Raw genomic sequence first — 13,169 nt, forward strand, 5'->3', positions numbered from 1 at the left:
GGCTACAGAAAGGCCTTTCGAGATCCATGAAGCTCATTATTCTGATGCCATCTACTTCACCGAACTGGCTGTCGAAGAAGTTCCCACCACCTCTAAGCCTCGAGGGGTCAAAATTCCTCGTTGGGAGGATATCAAAGATGACAAGGAGCTGATGGCAGAGTCAAGTAAGCGGGCAATGTCTAGACCAGAAAGTCCGCCTATTCCTCGGAAGGTGATGAAAGTTCGAGAAGGAGGCAAGATGGTGTACTATTTATGATGGTGCATGATGGCCACAACCCGAGCAGCTGGTGAAAGCTTTCCAAATGATCTTACAACTCTAGGGGCAAATGTCAACATTCCACGGAAGAAGTCTATCTATGACATTTACAGTTTGCATTTACTGCATTGTCCATGAAGTTCTATCTTTCTTATGTTATGAAGAAATTTATTTCCTCCATATTATGTATCTCCATTAAAAGTTATTTTTCTCTACATTGTATATCTTCATTGTGTTATTTTGCTTGAAACAGTTTTCAATTTTGTTGCCCCTCAAAGAAGAAAAAGGAATGGTAGACTCAATTACCAACCTGAAGGGAGTTTTCTTGACACAGTAGAAGTATACTTCTACTCGGACCTCCGAAGAGCAGCCATGGCTTTCATCAATGCAAGCTTTGAGGGTCTTTCTTGCTGAAGTAGAGTGTGTGCTCCCACTCGGACTTCCGAAGAATAGCCCTTACTTCCATCAATGCAAGCTTAGAGGGTCTTTCTTATTGAAGTAGAGTGTGTGTTCCCATTTCGACCTCCGAAGAATAGCCCTTACTTCTGTCAGTTCAAGCTTTAAGGATCTTTCTTGTTGAAGTAGAGTGTGTTCTCCGCCTCGACTTTCGAAGAACAGATCTTGCTTCCATCAGTGCGAGCTTCGAGGGATAGCCTTTGCTTCTATTAGCTGCCGAAGTAGAAGTGCGCATCCACTCGGACTTCCGAGAGACAGCCTTGTTTCTGCTCGGACTTCTGAGGGAGAGCCTTCTGAGGGAAAACTCTTGCTCTCATTAGTGCGGGTCTGAAGAACAGCTCTTGATTTCATCAATACGAGCTCCGAGGATCTTTCTTTTCAAAGTAGAGTGGACTCTTACTCGAACTCCCGAGGGATAGCCTTTGCTTCCATTAGCTACCGAAATAGAAGTGTGCATCCACTCGGACTTCCGAGGGATAGCCTTGTTTCTGCTTAGACTTCTGAGGGAGAGCCTTGTCTCCTGCTCGAACTCCCGAGGGATAGCCTTTGCTTCCATTAGCTGCCGAAGTAGAAGTGCGCATCCACTCGGACTTCCGAGGGACAGCCTTGTTTCTGCTCGGACTTCCGAGGGACAGCCTTGCTTCTGCTCGGACTTCTGGGAGACAATCTTTATTTCTGTTGGTGCAAGCTTGGTAGACTCGGTTATCTTCCAGAGGAATCTTTCTTGCCAAAGTAGGGTGTGTACTACCTTCGGACTCCCGAGGGACAGTCTTGCTTCTGTTCGGACTTCCGAGGAACAGCCCTTGCTCTCATTAGTTCGGGTTCCAAGGGCCCCGACGTCGTGGATTTCAATCAAGAATTCATTTGCCTGAAATAGCAAAACCGACAACTGAGACAAACAATATAAATTTCAGATCATGATTCAGGCATTATCAGAATGGGGCAACATCAACAAATAATAATTATCTATTTAAGCTACAACAATTTTATTACTCTGAGCAAGTTCATGAAAATGCAACAATCAAGTTTTTGTCTCTCCGGGCTGGTTTCTCTCAGGCCGACGTAAAACTACAACAGTCACACAAAATTTTGGCATCAGCTATGTATTTTTTCCCAAGCATCCACAAGTTAAACAAACAACAATATATCATCTTTATTATTCAACGAGAGGAAGAGGGAGCCGAATTTCATACTTACAAATTTGGGCAGTTAGAGAGGTGAAGTCCGAAGCCGATACTGGAAATTTAAGCTGAAATCAGAGAGGCTTTACAGACTGTAATCAACAAGACTGGGCTAGGCTTGGGCAAGACCACACACGTTGCGTTGAGAGGGCGAACGTGCGTGGTCAACGTCGGATAAGCTGAAGCCGGAAGCAGCGATATGGAGCTAGGTTGGGCAAGACCACACACGTTGCGTTGAGAGGGCGAACGTGCGTGGTCGACGTCGGATAAGCTGAAGCCGGAAGCAGCAATTGATTGTGCACAAGCCAAGGCTAATGTGGGTAATCCGAGCTCTAAACAAAAAAAATATATATGTATGATAATCAATATATATATATATATATTTGCCCAAAGTTTGTCAAGCCAAAAAAAAAAAAAAAAAAAAAAAAAAAAAAAAATACGAAGCACCAGCAGATTCGAAAAAAAAAAAAAAAAAAAAAAAAAAAAAAAAATTGATGCTCAATACTCAACATAGTCCCATCGTGCCTTCTCTCAAATGATAAAAGCCAACAAGCCATATTCAAGTCAATTCATCAATGGAATTTCAAAGCTCAGACATGGGTTTGAAATTTGTTTTTCTTCAAGAAGAAGTTATGTAAATCAGGACAGGGTCAACAGAGTACTACCTATCTCAAGCCAGATTGTACAAGAGCCAAAACTTATCCAAAATTTTGAAACCCCAAATCAAGAGAAAAAAGGTTTTGAAAAGGAATGAAAATAGTTGAGAGGAAGACCAAGGCCCACCAAAAATGGGTTTCATAGTAGATCGATGACGGCGCGAGCAGCGTGCGTGAACAGTGGGCTAAAAGGATGTTGGGCAGGCCAACACCACGTTGAGTGGGCGGCGTGGCCAGCTCTGGTCGGTCGCGGCTGGTAGCAACAGTGAGGTCACGGATGTCGGACACAAGGCACGTAGGTCGTACGAGCTGGTGGTTGCACGCGTAGGGCAGCTGCGAACTGAGCCGCAAGCAAGCAACAATCGTGATACCGCGGCGGAGCTGGTGTCGGATCTGGCCAACCGTAGCAGCAGCAGTGGCGTCGCAGACGAGTCGGTGTCGGCGCTGGTCCGCGAAATCGAGCTTCGGTGTGCAGGCTGCGTCAATGAGCCGAAGTAGAACACCAACGGTGAGCAGCAGCTTAGGTCGCGACAATGGCTAGGCCGCGACGTCTGCGGCAGTCGGAGCGGGGCTAGGTCGGCGGTGTTGCTTGAAGCTATGATGAAAATTAGTGTACAAATTGCAGCAGCCCCTAGTTTGTTGAAGAAGACGAGCACGTCGGTGGCCTTTAGCAGTCCAGAATGAAGTCTTCTTGGAGAGGAAGAAAGAAGCCGGGTTTGCGCCTGTTGAAGAAGATGAGTTGGGTCTGTGCTTGTGGCGGCTGTGCAACAAAAAGAAGGGTCGAAGAAATGACAGTATGCATGTCTGAGAAATTTAAAATTTCTCATACACGCAAGGGGCAAATGTAAGAGGGGCTAATTTTAGCCCACTAAATTATTTAGGCCCAATAGCCCAAGATTAGTGGGCCCGAATTTATCGCAAGTCCAAGAATCGGTGGGCCCAGATTTATCGCCATCAAACGGATTGAATCGCTCTAAGCCTCGAAAGGGTTCGGATCCACGAACCTAGAGACTTACTCGGGCCCGGACTCGAAAGGGTATTAAGCAAGCCTAGAGATCCGAGGCACTCGGACTCGAAAGGATTCGGATCCACGAATCTAGAGATCCGAAGTACTTGGCTTCGAACGGATTCAGACGCAATCTAGAAGTCGCTCCGTTAATGAGTCCCAGAACACTTGCGGGCTCGGAGCTTTCCGGGGTCTACGTACCAGAACCATGGGCGTAATGAAGTCCGAACAAAGGACCCGATCCCGAGGACGGTGAGTGGAGATAAATTCACTCTTCGGTTAAACTAGCCTATACCCGGGTCGAGGTGGCACGACCCCGGGGGGTCCATGAGACTCGGCAATATTTTGCGGCAGGACGTCCTCTGGGACTACCCCTGACCCTTTGGGATGATTGGGGATCATTGGTTAGGTGTGGCTAAGAAGAAGGGTTCGCCGAGGGAGTGATCTCCTCTTCGGGGTTTTCTCATCCTCGGAGAAGTCACCTCCTCGGAGAAGTCACCTCCTCGGAGAGGTCACCTCCTCGGAGAAGTCACCTCCTCGGAGAGGTCACCCCCTCGGACAAGGTGGTTAGAGAAAATATCCCCCATGTGCCTTGCACATGGGCTCCATCCTACATCATGAGGTGCCTATAAATAGCACCCACCCATAGCTTTACAAGGGATGGATTTTGGAGATTTTTAACTCTTGGGAAAGAACTAATTTCCCTTCTCCATTATCAACCTTGAGAGTGAAAGTGGGAGATCAATGGGAGAGCCTTGCCATTATTCTATTCTCTAGCCATTTTGCCTTCTTCTTCACCCAATCTCTTATCTCCATCATCTCCTTTGTTGTTGTGTTCCTAAGTTGAGATTATTGAAGAATCTAAGCCTCTCATCATATTCTAGAGAATTCGAAGTTGTTCTTCAAGGATCTTTGAAGATCTTCGAATTTTCCAACTCTTTTCTTGAACCCTCTCCTACATACGTTTTAGAACGTATCAAGTAAAATATATCTGTAAAAAATTACGTCAATCGGATATCGTTGACCTTTTCATCAAATCACATTTGTATTTAAAAAAAAAGAAGATAAATGTAAAACTCAACGCAAATGTGATTTGATGAAAGAGATAATGATATCTGATTGACGTGATTTTTTATATGTATATTCTACTCGATACCTTTTAAAATGTGAACAATTTAAATTATCGAATTAGACTCCGAACTGAGTCTAATAAGATGCGTAACAATTGCTGCTGCGCATCCGAAACTGCCATAATGCAGCATCCATTGCTTTATTTATTTCATATTTTATATTTTTGTGGACAGGAATGTCTAGAAAAGAATTTATTCTACAATTTTCATTTGGTTATATGGACCAGGGCAAGAGCATATTAGATTTATCAATTAATACTTTTATACTGATGTGTTTTTCTAATATGCTGGTTGCTGATATTGTGGAGAATAATTCAACATAAAATATTTTCAAAGATCGTCTCTTGTATTTAAATTCGATTAGTTTTTCTATTAATTTATTAATTGAATTTTCAGCTTGTCGAGGTGGGTGAGCATAGTTGAACATAATTGACCACTATCCCTAAACCCTCATATTTTTTTTCTTAAATTAAATTTTCAACCGGAGAATGATATAAAAAAGAAATTGATTGGGATTATCTATATGGCTCAACCATACAGAGATGAAAGAAGGTCTTTTAGCATAACATTCATCCTTAACAAAGATGACTTACTCTATAAGTTTCATTTAGAAAAAGAGATTTGAGTAAAAAAGTCATTATAAAAAATAATTAATTATCTTTAATTTTTATACATCTTTTCATACAAAGTCAAAAAATCATTAATAAAATCAATTCCTAAACAAATTCTTAGTCATTGTAATGATTGACTTGGGTGATTATAACATTTTTAGAAAGAAGGTAGAATACTTAGAAGAACTCAAAGAGTGCTTAGGCATGTGTTGGGTGGCTCATTAAGAAGGATAGTTTTGTCAATTTGTGGGTGGAGTCGTTATTGAATGTCATAGGGCTTCGTTCAGCAATTATTTTTCCTTTTGTCGTGTTTGTTGTAGTCGTTCTTACATATCGTATTAACAATCGAAATATGGTGGGAGGAAAAAAAATTATTTATTTAATTTTCATTTATTTTTATTTGTATTCTAAAAACAAAAATCATTGGCTTCTAGTTCTTGGGTGGTCTATAAAATGAGGGTTACGACTAAAGGAGAGGACATCGCTCTCCTAAGTTTGTATTCTATGTAGTGAGTATGGAGGTAGCACTTAAATGCTTGCATGGAAGAGGTTAGGGTTCAACTTTTCCATAAATTAATCTAATCACAATATATATATATATCTATAGACATCAAAATTTTGACATGATTTGATCAGATCTATCAAGACATTAAATTATCTTGATTGATCAAACAATAAGATGGTCAAAGTATTCAAAGTAATGTGGGTCATACCTAAATTAAATGGTCAACTCGTTTTGGCAATTGGATTGAGTGGTTGGTTCAAATCAAGAATGCAAAGCTCACAGAGATACTTTTCAAAATCTTCCAATACATGAGATAACTATGGAGCATTTAAATTCAAATTCAAAATCAAACCATTTCCATAATGAAACAATAGTTTGATAGAGAGAGAGAGAGGATAGAGAGAGAGAGAGACATTGAATTGTTTTGTCTGTAATTGTGTGTATATTTTACAAAGAGAATGCACTCTCTTTATAGAGAGAATATGATGCATTGGATGCCCACCGAAAGCATAAAGAATTTACAACATAAAAGATAAAGGCTAAAGCTATAATGCTAAGCTATGATATGCTATAATGCTAAGCTATGATGCTATAACAACTATTAACAATTATACACTAACATCCCCCCGCAAACTCAAGGAGGGAAAGCATCAACCAAGTTGAGTTTGGAAACAAGATCATTGAAGCGGCCAGGAGGATGAGCCTTAGTGAAGATATCAACAGGTTGATCGACTGAAGCAATAGGGAGAAGATGAACAGTACCACAGGTAACATGCTGGCGAATGAAATGACAATCAATCTCAATATGTTTGGTGCGATCATGAAAAACATCATTATGAGCAATCTGAATGGCACTCTGATTGTCACAATAGAGAGGGTTAGGACCAGAAGAAGAAACACCCATATCAGCAAGGAGCCAGCAAAGCCAGACAAGTTCCTGAGTAGTATCAGCAAGAGCTCGGTATTCAGCTTCGGTGCTAGAGCGGGCAGTGAGGGATTGTTTTTTGCTATGCTAAGTAAGAAGAGAATCCCCTAAGAAGAAGCAGAATCCCGTGGTAGAGCGTCGATCCGTAGGATCCCCAGCCCAATCAGCATCGGAAAAGGCACGAAGTTCAAGAGAGGAGGAAGCAAAGAAGTGAAGGCCATGGAACAGAGTGCCTTTGAGGTAGCGAAGGATGCGGAGTAGAGCAGTATAGTGGGGAGTGCGAGGAGCCGACATGTACTGACTGACAATGTGAACAGCATAGGCAATGTCAGGACGAGTTACTGTGAGATAGACAAGACTGCCGACGAGCTGGCGATAAAGAGTAGCATCGGAGAGAAGAGTCCCATCGAGAGGAGTGAGACGAATACGAGGATCAACTGGAGTAGAGGTAGTTTTGCAATCAGTAAGACCAGCACGAGCCAGAAGATCGGATGCATATTTGGCCTGGGACAAATAGGAACCAGTAGAATTATGAGAGACTTCAAGGCCTAAGAAGTAGTTAAGAGTACCAAGGTCCTTCATCTCAAACTGACGGTACTGTTTGAGGTGGAGAATACCAGCTTTATTATTACCAGTGATAATCATATCATCCACATACAGAAGAAGAAAAGTGGTACCATGAGAAGTAGTCCGTATAAAAAGAGTAGAGTCATAGGAGCTAGAGGTCAACCCGAAGTCATGAATGATAGAACTGAACTTAGCAAACCAAGCACGAGGCACTTGCTTGAAGCCATAGAGAGCACGCTGTAGTTTGCAAACCTGATGAGGTGGAAAAGTGGACCCAGGTAGAGGTTGCATGTAGACCTCCTCAAGAAGATGACCATTGAGGAAAGCATTTTTGACATCCATCTGAAAGAGCCCCCAGTGGCGAGCAGCAGCAACAACAAGTAAACTGCGAACAGATGTAAGCCGAGCAACATGAGAGAATGTCTCCTCATAATCAATACCATATTCCTGGTTAAAACCCTTGGCAACAAGACGAGCTTTATAGCGTTCAATAGAGCCATCAGAATGTGTTTTGATTTTGTAAACCCATTTGCAGCCAATCGCAGTCTTGTCAGGAGGAAGATCAACAAGATCCCAAGTATGAGCTTTGTCCAAGGCCTGGAGTTCATCAGTCATAGCTTGCTGCCAAAGAGGATTAGTACAAGCCTCACGATAGGAGGTAGGTTCATAAGTAGAGAAGGCAACAGATCCAACAATATAATCACGAAGATGGATAGGAGGTTGAGTTACCCGGCGTGGTCAACCCGTAGGAGGATCGGTGGGAGGAAGAACCGGTAGAGAAGGAGGTATGGCAATGAGAGGTAGACCTTCAGGGAGAGCAGGCTGGACGGGATAAGGAGTGAGCAAGGATGTCTCGATGAAGGAGGAACTTGTATCAAAATCAGCAGAGAAAAGATCTATGGAAGGATTAGTAAACAGTACAGTAGTGGAAAGTGCAGGTAAGTGAAAGGAGGATAGCGAGGAAAACATTTGGTGCTCCCAGAAAATGACATGGCGGGAGATACGAAGACGTTTAGAGAGAGGATCCCAACAGCGAAAGCCTTTATGTTCAATTTCATACCTAAGAAAGCAACAAAGACGAGAACGAGGTTCAAGCTTGGTGTGTTCATGGGATTGAAGTAGAACAAAGCAGGCAGAGCCAAAAACTCGAAGATTGGCGTAAGGAGGGGGAGTGCCATGCAGACGTTCAAAGGGAGTTTGATTATGGATGACAGGGGTAGGAGCACAGTTGATAGTGTAAACAGCAGTGAGGGCAGCTTCCTCCAAAAAGTTTTCAGGGTAGGACGAAGATAGAAGGAGAGCGCGAGTAGTGTCAAGAATATGCCTATGTTTTCGTTTAGCGCGACCATTTTGCTGGGACGTGCCAGCACAGGAACGATGAGGCAGTGTACCATGATGCTGAAGAAAGGAAAGGAAATCAGAATCCCGATATTCCATAGCATTGTCAGAGCGAAAAATTTTGATGGCTTTGGAGAATTGGGTGTGGACCATTTGGGCAAATCTATAATAAATGTGTTTAAGTTCAGACCTATTTTTCATGAGAAAAAGCCAAGTAAACCGGGAAAAATCATCAATAAAAACAACAAAATAGCGGGATCCCCCCATAGTAGTAGTAAGGAAGGGGCCCCAAATATCCGAATGTATAAGATCAAAAGGTGTAAGGGAAACAGAAGTACTTTTATTAAATGATAAAGCAGGTTGTTTGGCAAGACAAGGTATACAATCGAAATTATCGGGAATTACATGACCCAATTGTCCACTAGAAACCAAAGACTTTAAGCGATTAACAGAAATATGCCCTAAGCGACAATGCCAAAGATGAAAGGGAGATAATGAGGAAGTAGATGCAGGAGCAGCGATCTGAGGAGAGGCAGGAACTTGAAGGTGAATGAGTTCATAGAGACGTCCATGCTTACGGCCGATCCCAATAGTCTGTCCCGTCTGAGGGTCCTGTACCAAACAGTCAGTAGCAGAAAATGTGACAGTTAGACCAAGTTCATATAATTGACCAATGGAAATAAGGTTTAAGGTGAGAGCAGGGATATGACAAACTTGAGGTATAGATAAAGAAGAGGTGGAAACAGTACCAACATGACGGACAGACATGAGGGAACCATCAGCAGTATGAATGGAGGGAATACGAGGAAATGAGGAGAAGGAAGAAAAGATAGTAGAACTGGAGGTCATATGATTACAATAGGCAGAGTCAAAATACCAAGAAGAGTTACTTGGGATTACAAACAAAGCAGTAAGAGGAGGTGTACCAGAAGGGGAGAGAAGTTGTTTGAGCATGGCCTCTACATCCGTCGGAGAAAAGCGAGGAGTAGACGGAGCAGGTGACTCAGAGAACCCCGCAGAGGCAGCAGCATCAGTGTGATGAGACTGATTCCCGGAAGCAGCAGCAGCAGCAGTGTGATGAGACTGATTCCCGGAAGCAGCAGTAGCAGTGTGATGAGACTGATTCCCGGAACGATGAAAGCTTTCTCGGGAAGAGCCACCGCGAGAGGAGTGGCTATTGGAGGATGATCGGGATGGATTGCGAAAACAATCCTGTTGCAGATGACCAGGACCAAGTTTGTTGCAGTAGCGGCAAGATCTGACGGGGCAATTGACCAGGAGATGGGTTGAAGGAAGGCCCCGATTCTGACAATAGAGGCAAGCAGTGGTCCACTGGGTAAATGATGGCCGGTACGGAGGAGTGGCAAGAACAGAGTCCACATGATGAGTTTGAAGAGTACCGAGACGAGTCTCCTCTGATAGCAACTCAGAAATTGCTTGTTCAAGAGTGGGAAATGGATGACGATGAAGCAGAGAGGCACGTACGGGCTCAAAAGAGGAAGTAAGAGCCATGAGAAAGTGCACCAACCTTTGCTGGTTGCGATAGATAGAAAATAAAACAGCATCTTCTTGGTTATGCCAAGTTGGTTCTGAAAGAGCAAGCTAATCCCAAACAGAGTACATTTGAGAAAGGAAGTCATTAATGGACTGAGTGGATTCTTGGTGCATGAGGTGAAGTTGGTTCTGAAGTTGATATTGATGGGCAAGACCAGTAGTCTGGTATCGTTCTTTCAAAAAATCCCAGATGTCTTTTGCAGGAGTAGTTACAGAGTCAAGCTGAAAGCGACCAAGCTGAAGACTGATAGAGGTGACAGAGGTATTACGAAACCGGGTAATGATTTGGTAATTTTTACTGTCTCATTCCTCAAGTCGGTCTTCATATATAGCAGTAGGAGCAGTAGTTTCATTAGTGTCACTGTCTTTCACCAGTTTAGTCACATCCCCGGTGACAATTCGCCAGAGCTTCTTTCTTTTGAGGAAGGAGGACATGGCTTGGGCCCACAGAACATAGTTTGAACCATTCAAAATAACAGAAATGGGATGGGAGGCATCACGACGATCCATAATACTAGTTGAGTCGGACTAAATTAATAGGAATAGACCTGTAGGAGCAAAATTAGGTAAAACAGAGTGTACCAATGAGTTCGGAAGGTCGAAAATAGCTAGGAAAGGTGTGCTGTGTAGAGATGATGTCAGCAGAATGCAAGTTGATGTCAGCGGCGCACGTTAGCAAAACTGGCGCACGCGCGGCTCACAATAGCAGGATGTGTAGGTGCGGCTCACAATAGCAGGATGGCGTAGGTGGGTGCACGATAGTAGAACGGCGCAAGCGCGGCTCATGGTAGATGGATGGCGCACGCGGGTGCACGATAGCAGGCGCGGCGCACGAAGGAGCAGACCTGAAGGCACGTGTGAGAGTGGCGACGGAAGAGGTGACGCGCCGATCACAAAGGAGGCGCGTGAGAGCGCGTGAATGGGTTTCTGATGACGTATGTAGTGCCATTGGAATCGTAAGAAGATTCCGAGTTGTTTGGTGTAGTTCCGCTGTGTACGAGACTAAACACCAAAATTGAAAAATGCCAGAATTGTATACCTGGGCTCTGATACCATGAAACAATAGTTTGATAGAGAGAGAGAGAGAGAGAGAGAGAGACATTGAATTGTTTTGTCTGTAATTGTGTGTATATTTTACAAAGAGAATGCACTCTCTTTATAGAGAGAATATAATGCATTGGATGCCCACCGAAAGCATAAAGAATTTATAACATAAAAGATAAAGGCTAAAGCTATAATGCTAAGCTATGATGTGCTATAATGCTAAGCTATGATGCTATAACAGCTATTAACAATTATACACTAACACATAAAATAAGCGACAATTTTTATTTAATTTTTTTTTTTCAATTTGGAAGTTATATTCAAATCAAATATTGATTGATGGGGTTTCCAAAATTAGAACTTCATCATTTGATCTTATAAATAGAGGCTATCATTTATAGAAAATAGAAATCTTAATTGAAGACTCTGCAGAAACTCTGGAGCATTCCCCACAAGCCCTCAAGCTTTCAATCATTTTTCAAGAAACGTAGAAGATCACCAAACACATCGACGGCGTGCCACATTTCTTATGTGTTCAACGATCATGCCTGCCAAAAGATTGATTTGTTGTTTATTCGAGATGAAACCATTCAAGTCCTCGATTAAACTTCATTCCTCAAGCTTTTTTGTGTGAAGACTTAGAGAAAGTCCTTAACTTGTTCGATTCAACAAGAAGTTTCTATAGCCGTTGGTTGTAACTATACCAGGAGATTGAATTAGAAGATCACCATTGTAATTAGTGTAACCCACAGAGAATTGTACCTATTTTATTCAAATTAATAAAATTAATTATCTATATATTTATTACTTGTCTTAATTACAAAATACGAAATTTATGTTTATAATCCAAACGCAAAAGTAAGAATATAAGTCTAAACATTATTTATCCTAAGTATTTTTCACCTTGGGACAAGTATTAATAGAATAAATAATATTAAGACGTATGAAACACGGTTATTTTAGAAAGAGAGACATATTTCTATATCCTAAGCTTTTTTGGAGGATCAAATACTTAATTTTGAAATATTAGATTATCCAAGTCACATATTAATTCTAATACTTTATTTAGTACTTTGATAAGAAAAATATAGTTAGAGTTAAAATAATAAAATTTGTCAAATTGATGTGTGTTTATTATTTCATGCGTGTCCATATAACTATACAAAAAGTAAGGATTAATAAGAGATTACAACAATAGTAATACAATAGTTTTAATAGTGACAAAGGGAAAAGCACCGGGGCAAATTGTGAATTTATATTGGAGTTGATATTGAAATAAAGTATTTGTAGGACTTATTAAAAATTAAAAAATTAAACAAGCTACTCTCTTAAATTAATACCTATTTCTTAAAGGTTAGTCTTTTGCATTATAAAATTACAATGTGGTCTCTCAATATTCTTAAGCTTATCGATAACTCACTATTAATAATTTTTAAAAATATATATTTTTACAAATGTATCCTAATCGTACCCATGGACAATTTTTTTTTAAAGATTTTGTTGCATCGCCTTATCCATATTATATCACTATTCGTGCTTCCTAGATTAAGATTATATTCATAAGCCATGTTCTTAGTATAATGCTAGCAGATAATTCAACTTTTTTTTTGGTGTCAACCTAATTAGGATTGCTTAGCTTTACTATGATGTTTTGTGTACTCGTCTTCTTTTATTGATGTATATCTCAAGAATTCGATGTACTTTGCTTACCATCAATAAAATTTCTGTTCATTTTTTTAATTTTTTTAATATTAAAAAAAATTCAAATCACGGGGCAACTACTTTGTGCACTATGTCAGAGGTTAGGTGTGTACTGAATCTTTTCCTTCCCAAACACACATTAATGTGTACTAATTGGGCATTCTTTTTTTACTAATAAAAAAAGTTCAAATTCAACTCTTAGCTTTTTTTATTTTATTTTATTTTATTTTTAATTTATG

General features: G+C 41.2%; 1 long non-coding RNA gene across 1 annotated transcript; it reads right to left on the bottom strand.

Annotated features, from left to right (window-relative positions):
* Window positions 1-1,028: 1,028 nt before the first annotated feature.
* LOC145806265 (uncharacterized) lies at window positions 1,029-3,003 on the bottom strand. Its single transcript, XR_014349196.1, has 3 exons — window positions 2,677-3,003; window positions 1,910-2,225; window positions 1,029-1,580 (listed from the first exon to the last, which is right to left on the bottom strand). It is a non-coding gene; the product is annotated as an uncharacterized LOC145806265 (long non-coding RNA).
* Between the last annotated feature and the right edge of the window lie 10,166 nt (window positions 3,004-13,169).

Source organism: Camellia sinensis, chromosome 13 (genome assembly GCF_055761805.1).
Source record: "Camellia sinensis isolate YWXY chromosome 13, ASM5576180v1, whole genome shotgun sequence".
NCBI classification, from domain to species: domain Eukaryota; kingdom Viridiplantae; phylum Streptophyta; class Magnoliopsida; order Ericales; family Theaceae; genus Camellia; species Camellia sinensis.